General features: G+C 49.3%; 1 protein-coding gene across 1 annotated transcript in view; it reads right to left on the bottom strand.

Annotated features, from left to right (window-relative positions):
- The window catches only part of CCSER1 (coiled-coil serine rich protein 1), a 2,474,954-nt gene that overhangs the window by 1,896,179 nt on the left and 560,811 nt on the right, over positions 1–17,964 (bottom strand). The gene's annotated exons all lie outside the window — the stretch shown is intronic.

Below are 17,964 nucleotides of genomic sequence, written 5' to 3'. Positions count from 1 at the left end.
AGCAGTAGGCATAGCATTGGGGTGATAAGGCCAGAGGGGTAAAAGTATACGAAATGCCAGTGGCTAGCTGATGGAAAGGAGAAGGCAGTCAGTCACAATTTCCCTCATCCTCATATAAAACAGAGATTGTAAAAGCCACATTTTTTCCAGGCTCATTATTGCAGCTGGACAACTTTAATTTGTCACCTAGGCAGAGTGCTGCATATTCAATACAATGTCATGCAATCTCTACTTGTTGGTTTGTAGTGCTTTGAATAGCAACATTATACCTTGCAAAAGGGCTTTCTATGCTACTCGTAAACTGTCACTGCTAATTTCATCTTAGCGAAAACAGTTGCTCGACAGATACCAACAAATTCATATCCTGACCATCAGGTCAATCTTACCAACCTGGCCATTTTAAGTTCTGGTTTAACAGTCTAGCATCCTGCAATACCTATTGTTAGCAAAACTTTCAAATATACAAAGAGTGGTCTTTGGCTTTGCTCAGAGGAGTCTATAGCCTCTAACCTCATGGCATTGGTTTTGGGTGTATCATCTCACCTCCTATGGAGAGCCTGGACAACAATGCATGAGGGTCCAGTTCCCATCTCAAAAGTACACTGAATCATGACTCATTTATTTAATTATCAGGGAAAGTTTACACACACACACACACACACACACACACACACACACACACACACACACAAACAGCTGTGAAATCTTCTGGTATGCTAGTACAATCTTGTTATGGAGGAGGAAAACGAAAAAGCCAAAAACTTGTCTAGTGAGTAACTGTGCATGCAGCCAGCTACATAACTTTCAACATTCGGCCGTGGGAGGGTGCAAGAGACCAATGAATGAGTATAGAGCATACAGAAAGTGAATGTGGCCACAAATTCCTACCTATATTAATGCAGGTTGAGGTTTTTTTATGGGAGGATCTAATAAGGTCATTTTGGCTAGAACAATGAGGGTAAACAAATGGAAACATATTTTAGCTTGAAATACAGAACATCCTGTTACTCTCTGAAAACCTATCATTAGCAAAGGCCTTCTGTTTAGTTTTAATGTTCTAAAGCATGCAAATAGCATTTGTGCATGCATATATTTTCATGTGAAAGCACATTTAACCAAAGGATTGTTTTTGTAAATGCTTGTTTAACCCTTTCGATGCTGATGACGAGCTCAGCTCTTCATCACCCACGGGTGTCGTGTGCTGATGACGAGCTGAGCTCGTCATGTAACATGTAAAATATCAATAACCAGCACAGCGCAAAAATCCCCGCAGCAGCCATGTGGTTAAGTAGTGATGTGGGGTCCTATTAGGTTATGTTATGTTGAAATATTTCTAAGGTGCTCAATTACCCTAGGGTTTCTTGGCACTAGCTTTTATACAGGAGAAAAGATGTGTGCGAAGAGCTACGGGATTAGCAGCTACTAAAAAGTCAGACTTTAAAGAGCTTTCTGAAGTAAATAAGATTCGGTGTGCTCTAAATGTGGAGTGGTAGGTTGTTCCAGGTAGCTGTTGTTCACAAGAAGAAACTTCTTCCTCCCCAGGTGGACCGTTTGAATTTGTGAATGTTGGAAAGTGGATTATTAGTAGTAGCAAATGTATATCTGCCACTGGCAATAAGGCAACTAACACAGTATAGGTCTCAGAATAGGTCTTAGAAAATTATTCCTATGCTCAACCCTTGGTAGCTTGGCTGCGAGCCAAAGACAGGTATGTAAAGAATTTAAAAACACCATTTCAGTAAATAATTAAGACACAATGCACAATAAAAATCCAACACGAATTTATAAAAATAGGAAATATTTTTATCTTTAAAATGACACCAATACGTCAATAATCAAATGCAGGGAATCAAGGATTTAGCAATTTCTAGCACATAGAAACCTATGGCGCCTTACCGGGACTTTTGATCATGGTAGACCGGGTCAAAGTCAAAGTTTCAGGCTAATCACGATGGAGCCCTTCTCGGCTACCCCTTGCGGTAGGTTTTGGTCCCAGTTTTTAACTACGGACTTAGAAATGTTTCTGGAGCTTTTCTTCCTGGGGTCTCGTGAAGCTCTCAGCCAGTCCAGATTCAGTGAGGGTTCACCGGATTGCCTTGTGACAAGCTCCCGGTCAAACTTATGGAAGTCTGACCTCTGGAGCATTCCAGCAGGACAAACCAAGGATCCAGGCCGACACGGGGTTGAAAGCAGGCGGTTTGGCTTTTGCAGTTGCTCCCGGACACCATTTTTTTGTGCGGACTTAGAAACTTTTACAGAGCTTTTTCTCCCTCAATGCTCTTCACCAGGCTAGATTCAGTGAGGGTTTGCAGGCCTCGAATTTCAACGACTCCTGGTCAAACTCTGGAAGTAGGACCTACAGAGCTTTTCTGGGGGACAAACCTGGACGGCAGGCTGGCACGCGGTAGAAGGCAGGCAGCTTTGCTTTCCAGGTTGCATCAGTCCCCTCAAGGAGCTTTGTTCCAAAATTGCTCCAACGTTTCCAAACTTCTGAAACTTCTTCCTGAAGTTCCCCAAAGGGTTCTAAAGTGTCTCGAACTCACTCCAAGAGTCTGGAAGCTCCAATATGGTCCTTGAAAGTTGACAGGTCAGTACCCACAATCCACTTGGACAAAACCCTTACAAATCCACTGGTAGTTCTCCAGGTTGAGGGTCCTTGGTGGGGATGTTCCAGGTGAGCTCTATTAACCTGTAGCTTGCAGGGAGTCCATTCTTTAGTCTTTCTACAGCAAAGTAATCCACAGGCTGTAGTTTCAGATGGTGCAGAAGGTATAGTCTTCAGAGTGCAGGCCTTAGGAAATGCACATCAAACTTCCAGCATGGCCCATCTTTCTTTCTTAAGTTTCAAGCAGCAGATCTGAGGGGCTCTGCCCTTCTCAGATAATTATTCAAATTTTTCTAGGTCAAGCAGGAAGTCACTCCTGTCCAATGGACTGCAGTGTACCACCCAAAGGTCTGACCACTTCCTGCACAGGGTGGCACTATTTTCTCCCAGAGTGCACCAATTCTTCCAAATTCATAATGTCTGATTTTCCAGCAGGGAGAGCAGAGCTGGCTAAACACACCCCTAGGATGGCTAAACTCCATAGTCTCTCCCCCTTGCATCTGCTCATTCCTTCCTTAATCCTAGCATGTGGCTGGGATCAATAGAGTGGAGTTGTAAATGACAATGGCGTCTTTCCCTTGAAGTCCATTTTTTACGACTCCTCCCCCTGGTCTGGCATTCCTGTGCAAAATGACATTTCCCCGCCCAGCAGAGCTGGTCAAGCCTGGGTGCTCTTTATCACTTATTCAAAGAAGCCTGGCTAATCCACTTTTCTCTGACTAATCAGGACAGACCACTGGAAGGCTGAATCTGGGCTTACAAGCAAGAAAGTCTTATAACTTCTTGTATGTACATTTTAGGAGAAATTCAACAATATCATATTGTCGAGTTTATTAATACCACTCTGGGAAGTCTTTGAATGGTGCTTATTATTATTATATCTGATTTTGTAGAGCGCTCAGCTACCCGTAGGTTTCCCGGCGCTAAGAGAACAGAAGTAAGAGAGGACAACGGAGGATAAGGAATCGGTTACAGAGAAAATAACCAGGTTTTCACACCTTTGCGGAATTTGATGTAAGATGTTTCAGACCGCAGAGGGATGGGAAGTGAGTTCCAGAGCGCAGGTGCCAGGTGGGAGAACGAACGTCCGCCGACTCTGGCACGCTTGAAGCGGGGAACAGAGAATCTGCAGTGAGTGGAAGACCTAAGGGTGCGAGAGGGACAATATTGCTGGACTAAGGTGGAGAGATAGTGGGGGGCTTTTCCAGCTTTGATGCGGTGCATAAAGCAAAGTGCTTTAAATTTGGTCCTAGATTCTATGCGCAACCAATGAAGGCTACGCAGGGAAGAAGAAACTGAGGTTGTTCTCGGGAGATTACAGAGTAGCCGGGCAGCCATGTTCTGAACTACTTGGAGCTTCCTGGTAACCTCCTTACAGGCACCCAGAAGAAGTACGTTGCCGTAGTCCAGCCGCGATGTCACTAGGGCCTGGACTACTGACTTCTGGGTATCTGGAGGCAGCATCCATGTGATCTTCCTCAGCCACCTGATGATGGTGGTACAGGTGGCCGAGACCTTGACCACATGTTGTCTCATGGATAACTGATTATCAAAGAGGACCCCCAGATTGCGTGCTGACGTTGCTGGGACCGGTAAAGGTCCCATTTGCTGAGGCCAATGTTGCGGGCCCCAGAGAGCGGAATCCGGCCCAAACAGAAGAAGCTCTGTTTTATCGCCGTTCAGCTTAAGCTTGTTAGTCAGCATCCAGTTGGCGATATCAGTGAGTCCAGCACAGAGAGAAGAGGCAGGGGAGTGTTGATTGGAGGAGAGGGCAAAAATAATTTGGGTATCATCAGCATAAGAAAAGATAGAAAGTCCCGCCTGTTCCGCAAGAAAAGCAAGAGGTCTAACATAAAGGTTAAAGAATAAAGGACTAAGAATAGAGCCTTGGGGAACACCAAACGGAGAATTGTGAACAGTGGACACAGAAGAGGGGGAGAAAACCTGGAAAGTGCGATGAGAAAGAAAGTCAGAGATCCAGGCAAGGGCGGGGCCGCAGATACCCACAGACTTCAGGGCAGACAGAAGGATGCTATGGGAGACGGTGTCGAAAGCGGCACTCAAATCCAAAAGGATGAGTGCCACTGTCTCCCCTTTGTCTACCTGGCGCCTAACTGTCTCCGAGACTCCCAAAAGGGTGGACTCCGTAGAGAAGCCCGCGCGGAAACCAGACTGAGAAGGGTGGAGGACGTTTGCTGATTCAATGTAGGTGGTGAGGTGACGGTTGACATGTTTCTCCAACACCTTTGAGAGGCAGGGGAGCAGGGAAATGGGCCGGAAGTTGGCAGGATTGCTGACATCCGCATTAGCTTTCTTCAGCAATGGAACCACCATCGCATGCTTCCAGATATTAGGAACCACTGCCTCAGTGAGGGATGCATTCAGAAGAGCCAAGATGCAATCCAAAGGGGCAGTGTCCAAGGTACAAAAAATCTGGGGAGGCATGGGATCCAATGGAGAGCCGGATTTAATCTCTGCCAACAGTTTCTGGAAGACGGGCATGGAGATACATTCCCATTTATCTAGTCGAGGAGAAGAGAGTCGTTCAGGATCATCCTGTGTAGAGAGTTGGTCGTGTAGCTGGGATGGTGGCCTAAGTGAGACAGAAGGAGAAACGCCAAAGCCTGCGTAGATGTTATCAATTTTTGATGTAAAGAACTCTGCCAGGGAATTGCATTGATTGCTATTCAGGCAGGGGGCTTTGGGGGCACATGACATACCCGATAGTTCCTGAACTGCCTTAAAAAGGGCTTTAGGACGATTCTGGGCTTTCAATATCGTGTCGTTAACATGATTAGCCCGGGCAGTGTTACATAGAGTGTGGTATTTATGTAATGCAAGTTTGTAGTTCTCTTTATCTGCCAACAGGTAGTTGGATCTCCAAATGCGCTCCAGTCTTTTGCAGCGTGACTTTTCCACTTTGAGTTCTTCATTGAACCAAGGGGCAGGAGGGTGCAGGAACTTTTGTATGCATTTACGTGCTGGAAGGCAGGACTCAATAGCAGAAGTAAGCCAGGTACTGATCTTGCCCACGTCATCCGTGGTGATATTAGCAGAAGGGGGCAGAGTTTCTTTTAAGGAAAAATTAAGTTGCTCCAAATTCAGTTTTTGCCAGTTCCTTCTTGTTCCAAGGGAAGGTGGGCTGCCAAGGGGGCCAGGTGCAACCGTTGTCTTGATGTGAAACTCTACAATGAAGTGATCCGACCAAGTAATCGGTTTAGGGGGGAGGCAGGTAACATTATCTAAATTAGCAAAAATTGGATCAAGTAAGTTACCGCCTTTATGCGTGGGACCAGAGTTTAGAAGATTTAGATTGAGGGCGGCCAGGTCCTGTGTAAGATGGATGCTGGTAGGGCATAGGGTGTCATTAAAATGTATATTTAGATCACCTAATAACAAAAAATTGTTGGATTCCAGCACAAGGGGAGAAATATGTTCCGGAAGAGCGGCAGCCCATGCGCCGGCGGCGCCAGGTGGGCGATATAAAAGGGCACCGGACAAAGTAAAATTTGGTGATAATAGGAGTTTAAAACTGCCAGCTTCGCAGTTAGGGATGACAAGATCATCCCATTTGCAAGAGTAGGTCCTTTGAAAAATAATAGCGATGCCTCCTCCATCTTTAAGAGGTCTGTTACGACCCACGAAGGCGTAATTATCAGGGAGGGCGGTAGCGATGTCTGGACCAGAACAGTCCTTTAGCCAAGTTTCGGTAAGAAACAAGGCCGACGGACTATATGAAGTGAGAAGGTCAAATATGTCCCTTTTGTGCTTAGGTAAAGAGCGACAATTTAAACTGATAAAACTAAACACAGGAGAGGGATTAGGCAAATGAGCTTTCACAGGGAAAGAGGAATCAGTCCAGAAAGGGAGTGAGGGAAAGCGCAGCTCAGATGGGTGAGACGTGATAGCCAAGGCGCAAGCAGGGCAGGATAGAGGTGCGTCCTGACAACACATGCGAGAGCAGTACTTGCCAGGCGACGGACGTAAGCCAAGCAGAGTACAGCGAGAGTAGGTAAGTCTAGGGTAAATGATGCCAGGAGCGGGGGGAGTGGCCCTAGGTCCCAACTGGTCGCGGACGGGCGCAGACGGGCTTAACTCAGGCGCAACTCCGGCGCGCCTACGTCGCGCCCGCTGCGCTCGTCCGCTGCGCTTCCTAGGGAGGGGGACCATTTTAAAGGGCTGAGGGCGGGAGGGGCCGAGCGCTAGTCCGCTCGCGTCCGCTCCACTCCAGGCTCCTCACCCAAAATGGCGGCCAAAGTCGGGTCCCGGGCAGTGTTTTAACCACCTGCCATGGGATGAATGAGGGCAAGTGCACGAGTGTGCAAAGTAAGATTTAAAATGATCGCCTGTATAACAAAACAGTCAGAACAAAGTGTGCAGGATAAAATACAGATTTTTTACAATTCCGCTTTTAAAATCACCACATCGCCTCTAAAGTATCCACGGAGCCCGATGTAGCCTTGGGCATCCGTGAACTTCTATCAATTGGCCTGTGGACACGAAGTGCTTTTGAAGGGCTGAGGGCGGGAGGGGCCGAGCGCTAGTCCGCTCGCGTCCGCTCCACTCCAGGCTCCTCACCCAAAATGGCGGCCAAAGTCGGGTCCCGGGCAGTGTTTTAATCACCTGCCATGGGATGAATGAGGGCAAGTGCACGAGTGTGCAAAGTAAGATTTAAAATGATCGCCTGTATAACAAAACAGTCAGAACAAAGTGTGCAGGATAAAATACAGATTTTTTACAATTCCGCTTTTAAAATCACCACATCGCCTCTAAAGTATCCACGGAGCCCGATGTAGCCTTGGGCATCCGTGAACTTCTATCCTTTCTATCCTTCTATCCTATCCTATGCTTTTAGCCTTCTCCTATCAAGAGTTATTAGTTAATATCTTACTGCCATGTTAACCTATGTGGCAGGAAATTTGTAGTGGGTAAAATGACTTGGGCCATTTTTCCAGCACCAGGGCTTATAAAAACATATTTTATAAGTACTCTACATATATCAACAGGATCCCCACCCTAGGAACACCTAGGGGAGACTTTAGGGGTTTGGAATATGTAAAAATGGTGCAGATACTCCCTCCACAGTGGTCCTACCACCAAAGTCTATTTTGGGCACCACTTTATCACAATGTTAGGAGTGAAATGTGCAATGTCACTTAACCCAGAGCATATAAAACTCATTTTATAAAGGTCCTCCTTCAAAAAAATACCTGATCCCCCACCCTTGGGACACCTAGGAGAAACCCTGGGGGTACCTAATATGCCCAAACATTGTAGGTCAACCACTTTTGAGCGCCCCAAACACCAAAGTTGAGTTTGGGCACAATTTACTTTTTAAAAGCAGTCCTGCAGCACACAGCTACTTTTAAACTGACCTCGGGCTTCAGCAGTACACACATGCAAGTGCTGAAAGGGCTGCTGGCCTCTAAACTGCCATGCCCTACTATATACTAGGGACTGATAGGTAGTTTCAATCCCCCTGCCCTATTATGTACTAGGGTGTTATAGGGTAGGTCCTGCCAATCACAGGGGTACCCCAACGCATAGTGTTCCTAGTGTATTTAGGTGTTTTCACTGTATTCTAAATGAGTCTTTTTCAGCATAGAACTGGCCCTAGGACTGTTTAGGCCGAGCCCAGGGTCAGTCAGAGTTGGTTACCACCAGTACTAGTCAGCAACATGTTTTGGGGTGCCCAGGGCACAGGATGACTTTCCAACAGGGAGTGACAACATTTTTGGCCGTAGTGGAACATAGGGTGGTACACTGACAAAATACCGACACCCAAGATATCCCCATACAAAAATATTGCAACCAATATATCAATGTCAAATATATCTACATCCTATACTTATAATGGTAAGGATACAAATATCAGGAAAAAAATATCGGGCATAAATATAGTTGTACAAAAAATTGTTTGTTTTTTTGATAATCAACTTTATTGGTTTTATAAGAACAGAGAAAATTCAATGGTTGCAGTTCAATAGGCATCAGAGGGAACATGACAGGGGTGATTGATGATACAAGTAGGGTCGGTCCCTCAGAGTTTAACACTGCAGTTTGTACGGTGGTTACAGTGTGACATAGAGTAAAGGAAGACAGATTATTGTGGTGGCAGCATATTAAACCATTTACCCCACACTTTGTTAAATAAGTCCAGACATCCTCGGGCCTCAAATAGGGCCTCCTCCTGGATCCCACACCAGTCCACTCCCCTCCTCCATCTCTGCACTGTAGGTGACTTAGCCTGTGACCAATGCGCTGCTATGTCCCTCTTGGCCGCCGCCACAGCTGTCCCCAAGAGGCGCTTGTCCATCCTAGAACCATCCAGGCCGACAAAGACTCCCAACAGCATACGCATTGGATCATGTGGAACATCCTATCCCAAGGCCTGCGTAAGCTCCAGCTCCACCTCCCTCCAGAACGGCGCCAGCACCGGACAACGCGACACCATGTGATAGAAATCGGCAGGGGCTGAGGCACATCGCGGGCAGGCTGAAAAGGGCTTCAACCGAGCCCGGAATAGACGTGCCGGGGTGAAGTATGGTGCATGGAGGTAGTATAATTGGACCAGGCGCAGCTTGGAGGATGTGGTCAAGGTTTTGGGTGCCATGAGGGCATCCCTCCAGTCTGCCTCTTGTAGGGGGCCCAGTCAACCCTCCCAGCGGGCCCTGAGCCGGTCCAGGGAAGCTGGACCATTATTCACCAGGGATCAATAGATGCGGGACACTCCCCCTCCACCCAGGTTCCCCATCATCACCTGAGCCTCCAATGGGCTGAACTCTGGAAGGGAAACAGGAGGCGAGACATGCGTGTAGAGGGCGTGTCTTAGTTGTAAGTACCGATAGAGTTGGGAGTGAGGAAGAGCATGACGTTGCTGTGGGTCAGCGAAAGAGCGGATGTGATCCCCGACCCAGACATCCGCGAGCACTGGAACTCCAAAGAGGTCCCACTTGCGGAACCCCTGCATGGACGAGACCTCCTGCATCCAAGACCCCTGCCAGAGTGGCGTCTGTCGAGTGAGTTTCTGGTCCCACCCCACGTGCCTTAGGGCCGTGCGCCAGCCCAGAAACATCGTCCTAGTGACCGGGGCCATCGCCTGTGGCACTAGACTACCATGCAGAAACACCTGGACCTGTGTAAAGTCCAATGCAGTGAGTTCCACCGGATAGGCAGTGTCGGACCAGCCACCCGCATACCAATCGTGGATGACGATAAGTTTCGTGGCCAGGTAGTAGAGGTGAAGATTGGTCACCCCCATACCCCCGTCAAAGGGGGGAATGCGGCAGTGTGCCAGGGATATGCTTGGTCTCCCGCCTCCCCAGAGAAACCGGGTGTGGATCCCGTCAAGCTCACGGAACCAACTACCTTAAAGGTGGACCGTGATGTTCTGCAGTATGTAAAGGAAGCAGGGGAGGACCATAATTTTGAAAAGCGCACTCCTGCTCAGGGGGTTCTTGGGAAGGGTCTGCCACTTCTTGAGGTCCGCCTTCATCCTGACAACCAAGGGCAAGACGTTCAGGGCCCACTCAAGCTCTGGTAGAAGAGCTACCCAGACGACACCAAGGTATTTGTCCGAGTGCCTCCTTAGTGGGATAGTCGACTGCCAGCCGTAGCACTCCCTAGAGGGATGCAATGGGACCAGAGTGGACTTGGCCGCGTTTAGATGAAGTCCAGAGATCTCATCAAAAGCCGAGAGGACCCTCAAGCACCTGGGGCCAGAACTTTCAGGATCCGCCAGATATAGCAGCGCGTCATCCACATTTAGGGCTATCTTGTCCACTTGGCTCGAGTCCCAGGCCCAGCCCCGAATGAGTGGGTCCTGTCAGATGAGCGCTGCCAGGGGCTCCATCGCCAACGTGAACAAGAGTGGCGAGAGGGGGCACCCCTGACGCGTGCCCCTGCGGATTGGGAAGACCTCGGAGAGCTCTCTGTTAATGAGTACACGGGCTCGGCGGTTGGTATAGAGGACTTTGATGAGACGGCAAACGAGGGACCAAAACCCATCCTGTCCAGCACATCCTGCAGGTAGTCCCAATTCACCGTGTCGAAGGCCTTTTCGAAGTCCATGAAAAGGAGGGCTAGGTACGGGTTAGCTGATCACGGTGGGCCAGGGCCAGGTGGAGGCGGTGAATGCAGTGGCGGGTGCCTCTAGCCGGCATGAACCTGCATTGGTCAGGGTGGAACGGGTCGGAGTCTCTCAGCCAAGACGGTGGCGAAGAGCTTAATCTCCGTGTTGATCAGCGAGATCAGGCAGTAGTCCGCACAACTCAGGGACGACGGCTGCGTCTTCAGAATAACCACTATCGTGGCCAAGTCCGACTCAGGGGGGAATGTGCCAGTCTCTGCCACATGGCGGAAAAGATCCAGCAGGCGGGGAGTCAAAATATCTCGAAAGGCCGCATAGTACTCCTGAGGGTACCCGTCGGGACCAGGCGTTTTACCGGGGTGTAGGAGGGAGATGGCATCCTGGACCTACTCCAGGGTGAAGGGGTGGCCCAGAGTGTCTGCAGTGTCTTGAGAGATAGAAGGCAGCCGGGTACCAGTGTCATTCATCAGAGCGGCCAGAGGAGCATCCGATGGCCAATCAGAGTAGAGGTGCGCATAGAAGGTAGCAAAAGTTTGTGCTAAGTCACGTGGAGGGTTCCATCAGCTGAGCGACCTCAGGAATAATACGGTTGATTTTGGGATAAGACACAAGGTTGTGGCAGAGTTTGTTGTTCTTATCCCCCCACCCATAAACCCAAGCTACAGATGAGCGCCAGAACATTTTGGCCGACTCCAGAGAGATACGGCGGATCTCTTCACGAACCGCTGCTAGTTGCCGGGAAGAATCCTCCCGCCCGCCAGAAAGTTGGGCTGCCTCTAGCTGTGTCGCTCGGGATTCCAGTTGTGTGAGCTGGGCCACCTGTTCCGATCGCTTCGTGTGGACCAATCCCCTGGCCACTCCTCGGACAACGGCCTTGCCTGCCTCCCACAGCGCCCCGGTGAGGAGACCAAGCCCTCGTTGGTGGAAAAATAGTGACTGAGTTCCTGGCAGAGTGATTCTACCAACTCCGAGTCTTGTAAGAACCAGGCGTTCAACTGCCAGACCGCTCGTGGGCCCGTCGAGGAAAACCCGAGCCGGAGGGAGATAGGAGAATGGTCTGACAGCCCTGTGGGCAGGATTGTGGCGCCAGAGAACAGCTGAAAGTCGAGGCAGGCATCAGGAGAAGGTCAATGCAGGAGTGAGAATGGTGGGACGCCGACGTATGGGTGTACTGATTCACGCGGAGGTGCCAGACCGGCCACAAGCCACAGACACCCAGGGCCGAGGTCCAGCTTGACAGGGATTTAGTGGAGGTGACACGGGCCTCTGACAGGGTCCCCGTCGTATGACGCAAGGGGTGTAGAACGGCATTAAAGTCTCCCCGACCACCGTAAGACCCTGCAGGAGGGAGGAAAGCACCTGTGTAAGATGGCAGAGTGTTGGAGGCAGGAGGGCAAGGGGAATGTAAAGGCTCAGGAGGTTTACGGGGCATCCGTCCATAGTACCCGAGACACCACATAACGGCCCTGGACATCTGTCTCAGCGGCAGCCAGGGTAAAGGGAAGGCCTTTCCTAAGTAAGATGGCCACCCCCCGGGAGCCCCGCGTGAAGCCGGAGTGCCAGACCATGTCAAAGCCATGGTGGGCTAGGAAGTTACATTGTGTACCTAAGAGGTGTGTCTCTTGGAGGAAGAGGATGTCCGGTGTGTGGCGGTGTGCAGCGCGGAGGACAGCTTCACTTTTGATGCAGTCCAAGAGGCCATTGACATTTCAGGAAAGGATGTGGATGGGCCTAGTGAGAGTGTATGTCATCGGAAGGGATGGGACGGGGAAGGAAGGAGAACCCCAGGAGACCACACCCAACTGAAGGAGGGTATCCATCCAACTGTAGGCTCAGAGAGGGGGCCTTGGAACTGGTGATTTGATCATCAATGGTGGAGACCCAAAGAGAGGAGGGGGGAACGCCCGCCAGCAGCCATTCCCGATGGCAATGCAATCAGCGGCCCATAGGCGGCGCCAACAGCAGCCCATAGGCGGCGCCAACAGCGGCCCGTAGGCGGCTAAAAATAACAACAATGAACAGCGGCCCGTAGGTGGCTAAATATAACAAATTGTTGGGAGACAAGGTCTCCCCCCACCCTCACCCCCCAACTCCCCCCACCCTACACTTCTGAAGTGGAAGCATCTGTTGCCCCAAAGGCCCCAACCTCTCACTACCCCACTAAGAGGTGATTTGCTAATCTAAAACTCTAAAACGTTAGCAAAAAGTAACAACAACAACCAGGAGCGTGGCTAAAGAGGACCCACCTCCATGTTAGCGGGTGAATACCAACAATTGTAGAAGAAAAGATGTGATAATCATAAGGTTAACAGGATAAATCAATCCCGGCACTGCAACGTAGACGGATGAGTGTCAACAACTGAAAAAGACCAGGAGTGATAAGCGTAAGATTAACAGGATGAATCAGTCCCGGCACTGCATTGGGAAGGCGAACCCCTGATCGGGCCACCCAGTGGAGCCGGGTAGGACCCCGCTCAGAGGGTCAGGTGCAGACCCATTTGAAGAGACTCGATGAGTAAAAGGCCAGTCACACAGTCTGTAGTGCTGGTTACATCCCTTCTTCACCACCAGAGACACGGATCACGGGGCTCCCAGACAGGCCCGAGTCTGACATGGCCTTTCGCAGATTCACGTCCGGCCTGGGAATACTCCCCATATCAATCAAAGAAGAGGCCAAGGTGGGGGAAGAGGCTCCCTGGGTCGTGGGCTGAGTCAGGGGCGTCGGGACTGCACCCCCGGAGAAAGGGAACCTCCTCCCCGGTGACTGCCCCATCTTCTAGATCCAGTTTTGCGCCTCTGGGCCTTGGGCGCATCATGGCTCAGCTGTTCCGACGGCCTCTGGGCAGGGGAGGGGGCTGCACCAGGCAGGAGGGGGCGCTCTTCCGTGAGCCAGGTCCATGCCGCCTGGGGGGTGTCAAAGAAGAATGTCTTATCCTGGAAGGACACCTTAAGACGTGCTGGGAAGAGGAGACCATAGCGGAGCCCCATAGCCCTGAGTTTTTGCTTGACCTCAACGTAGGACCGGCGCAGAGTCTGTACCTCTCTGGAATAATACGGAAATATCATGATTTTGGAATTCTGGAAGAGTAACGGACCCAGTTCCCTGGCCGCCCCCAGAATGGCGTCCCTGTCCCGGAAGTTGAAGATTCAAAGGATGATAGGGTGGGCAGGGGCTCCGGGAGGAGGTTTAGGAGCGAGCGAACGGTGAGCCCGCTCCATCGCGAACTAGGGGGTGAGTCTCTCTTTGAGCATCCAGGAGCGGACCCAGGCCTCAATGAAGGTGTCGGTGCGGCCCCTCTCCACCCCCTCCAAAAAACCCAGGAGGCGCAGGTTGTTTCTCCGTGCCCTGTTTTCAGCATCTTCAGCCCTGCAGTGTAACTCCGAGGTCAGCGTCTGAAGGCGGGCCACCTGGAATTTGAGGGCGCCCACGTCCACCATGGAGATACGGGGCTCCGTTTCCGCGATACGCGCCGTGGCATTCCGGAGGTCCTGCCGAATTAGGGCCACGTCCATCCTCACTTCCCGATCTTGCTTTCCACCAAGGCCTGGGACGCGCTTATTGCCAGCAGGATGGTGGAGAGATCTCCCTCCGTGGTCCCAGTGGCAGGCGGGGGCCCGGCCCCGGGGTCTCGGTCTGACTTGGTAAATTGGTCCATCTTTGTTTGGGTTGGGTGGATAGGGGTCTTCGTTACGACTTGTGCTGGAGGGCGCTGGACTTAGGAATAGTATGATTTACTATTCCAACTCCAGCCTACGTTACAGTAGAGAAGGTGTTGAAATAGTAAATCATACTATTCCTTAGCTTAGAGCGCCTTCCAGTGCAAGTCGCTGTAATGACTTGCGTTGTATTGACTGTGATGTAAGCATACTAATGTGTAACGATCGCGTTGTGAAGGTCGTTCTCCATGTAAACTCGAGAACTGCTGCCATGGACACAATATTGGGCTGAGAGAGGCTGTTAGAAAAAGGTATACCTAGATATTTATACCTTTGGTCCCAGGCCAAGAGTTCCATCACAATTTTCTTTGAGTGAGGACCTTGTCTTCTCACAGGTACTATGATCCGGGTCTTTGATGTATTGACGATCAATTTGTCCTCTTTAAAAACGGGATTCAAAAGGGGTTATTTACTAGGGGTTTGCATGGGTGGCTGTGTGGCGCAAAGCGAAGGAACACAACACAAAGCATTGCTTCAAATTATTTACCATTATGAAAACCTACAGGCAGAGCATAAAACTGTATATCACCATACAAGTGCCTGAGCAACCCTTAATAAATAGCAAACAAAAGTTCATTTGGCACTAGACACAAAATAGTATTCCATTCATGAAAACAAGATCACCACCATTATGAAGGACATTAACATGAAATGTGTTCACCTTTGGGGGGACCAAGGAGCATCTGTGTGAGATTTGGGCAGGCCTGTATACAAGGGAGAGGGGTACATGGAGGGGAGAAGCACAGGGCTGACAGAGAGCAGGCAAAGTGCAGGGAGAGAGAAGTACACAAGGGACACAACTGAAAAATGCCTGAACTCTCATAGGGTGTTAAATTCTAAAGAAAAACGAAGGGATTTATTTGCGAGTTAGTGACTCAGTGTGGTGCTGCAAGCCATTTTGCAACCCTGCACTAAGTCACTTTCAAAGCACAGGGATGTGTCATATCTACTACTATATGCTGGATCCCTGTGCTCTCCCCTGCACTGGCACACAAGTGGCTGTCATGCGCCGATGCAGTTACCCTTGCATCATAGTCCAATGGTGCCTGCCATTGAGGGGATGATTGTTTTTGTGCAGGAAGGGACACCTTCCTGCACAAAACACTCACAAGAGGTGTTTTCCTCTTGCTATGTTTGCTGCATAATGCAGCATGCATAGAAAGAGGAAAAAAAGAAAAGAAATAAAAACATGTCTCCTCGTTGCGCCTCCCTACGCCTGTCGTGAGGAGGCATAGCCTTCTGAAGCATTCCCAGGTTTACGATTGCTCGTAAATTTGGAAATGGGGCAGAATCCATGGGTGCTGCATGGAAACACCCACAGCAACACCCATGGCACGCCCCTTTAATGCAAAGTGATGAGCAATAAGGGGTCATATTTACAAGGGCACTAAAAGCAAGATAAGGTGGCTTTGCGTGGACTTGTAAATATGGGGCAGCACACTGCCCCACCGCTGCAGACCAATGGCTCAAGGGGCTTGTAAATAAGCCTGCAGTGTTTGAAAAGCAAGCAGTGGAAACGTAGAAGCTAGACAATCAAAAGAGATGGTAAAGAGGCTGGGACATGAATAAAAAGCAGGTCAATAAGAGTGATAGGAAATCCAACAAATGATAAGCAATGCGCATTCTCCAATCCAATGTAAGTTCTTGGCAAGCTCATAATATGTCTTTTGCAATCAGACAGGTGTGCTGTATGGTAGGCTAGATCTCAAAAGACTCCCCAGATAGATTTTTACAGTCTATGGTTTTGACTGCTGCATGGAAGTTGGCAAATCATTTGTTTAACTGGACAATAACAATGGCAATGGTGGCTGGCACAGGTACGAGTGGTAGACGGTGAGGCGGGGACGGGGCGGGGTGGGGGTAAAGTCGACAGACAACAGGTTAATTCAAATTAAATAAAAAAAATAATAAAGCCACTTACTTTGCACTCGCTGCATTGCTGGCAATCCTGCGAGTGCAAGCTAAGTAGTTTTTATTTTTTATTTTAACTAACCCATCAGCTGGCAACTTTCCCCCCACCCCGCCCTACCACTCTTACCTATCCTATGCTGGCCATACTGAACAATGGACTTATACATGAGCCATTATAAAGATAAAATGTGGAGAAGTGCACTTAGCTCAGGTTGGAAATCTGCTGGCACCTGAGAATTAATTTGTCATTTTCTAACCAATTCTGTTGACATAAAAACAGAACATGGTCAAATACTTTTAAGGCACTATCTAACAATGAGATTCGTCAATATTACAATATGTCAATTTTATGCCTGTTTTTATAAACGGGAATCATATTTGAAGCAGTTAGTGGCAGCGCAGTTCTCTCATTCTAATTACATAAGTAAACCTATTTTATATTTATATTTCATATTAAATGCACAGCATACACCATGAATAGTTGCTCCACTTGACTCAACGCTTTTAATGATTCTAATTAAACATTATTGCCCGAACCAGCAGGTAATAACAACGCTTAATTACCCTGCCTGCAATTATGGGCCCCAGTCACAAGTCAGGGCTCATAATGAGATTGGACAATAAAGCTATCAGCAGCCCCCTCTCACCTTCAAGGGATATCATTTGTAGTCGAAGGAGCTGATGCTCCACAGAAGGCTGCAGGAGCACTTCTTTCATCAGATGCTGCTCTTGCTTTCACTTAATGGCTGCCCTTTCCATTTCTCAAAGTGGAAATGTAAGCCCAAAAGGCGCAACATTTGTGTGTTTATTTTATCTACTATTCTGGTTGTTAAGGCTTACATTTTGCACTTTGACAGGGAAGGGAAGGAGTCAGAACAGAAACAACGTGAAAGCAGATGAAAACAGCTGCTATGGCCTTTAACCCCTGGCATGCGGCGCTAATTTTCGAGCTGTGCGGGCATTTAATAAGTGGGCGGGATTCAAACAGCCGTTGGCTGCCCTGCGCACACGCCCACCGGGACGTGTGACAGCTCCCGGCCGTCACGAGCATGCAATGGGCTAGAGAAGCACAGCGCCTGCACCTTGGACTATGGGTGAACTGTAGGCCCACCAGGGCAAAGCCCACAGGACGAGCACGGAGCAGATAGCTGCAGAATACTCCCTCTGTGGCGTAACAATAGCCCCTGCAGAGGGGGGGGGGGACCTCAATGATCCAGGCCCCCCTCCCCTGGCCCTGTGCACGGGCAGCGGCTAGGAGCTCATGACTGGATCCGGAGGGGAGGGGGTCTTCCATGTACTTTGCAAGGAGACCTCCTCAAGTTTAATTACACCACTGACATTCAGATTAGCTGGCCACCTCAGCAGATTCTCCTGGAATTTCTTAAGTAGTGAAATGATGATAACTCATCACAAAGCCTTCGTTCCCAAAAAGCTAGAAACTTCCAAGGCAACTTACAACAAGCATGTAAACTGAATATGAAGCAGTCAATTACTAACTGATTGACCACCCAGACAAAAGGCAGTAACATGCCAGCTGTCCTACAAGCAAGACCTGAAAAACTTACAAAAATAGGAATGGTGTTGGAAACCGAATACCCATGCTAGCAATGGAAAAAAAAGTCATTACTGTTTTGAATGCCTA

The sequence above is a fragment of the Lissotriton vulgaris genome, chromosome 3_1 (genome assembly GCF_964263255.1).
Source record: "Lissotriton vulgaris chromosome 3_1, aLisVul1.2, whole genome shotgun sequence".
Lineage (NCBI taxonomy): Eukaryota > Metazoa > Chordata > Amphibia > Caudata > Salamandridae > Lissotriton > Lissotriton vulgaris.
Note: the sequence above shows the minus strand (reverse complement) of the source record. Positions and strands in the feature narration are given on the sequence as shown.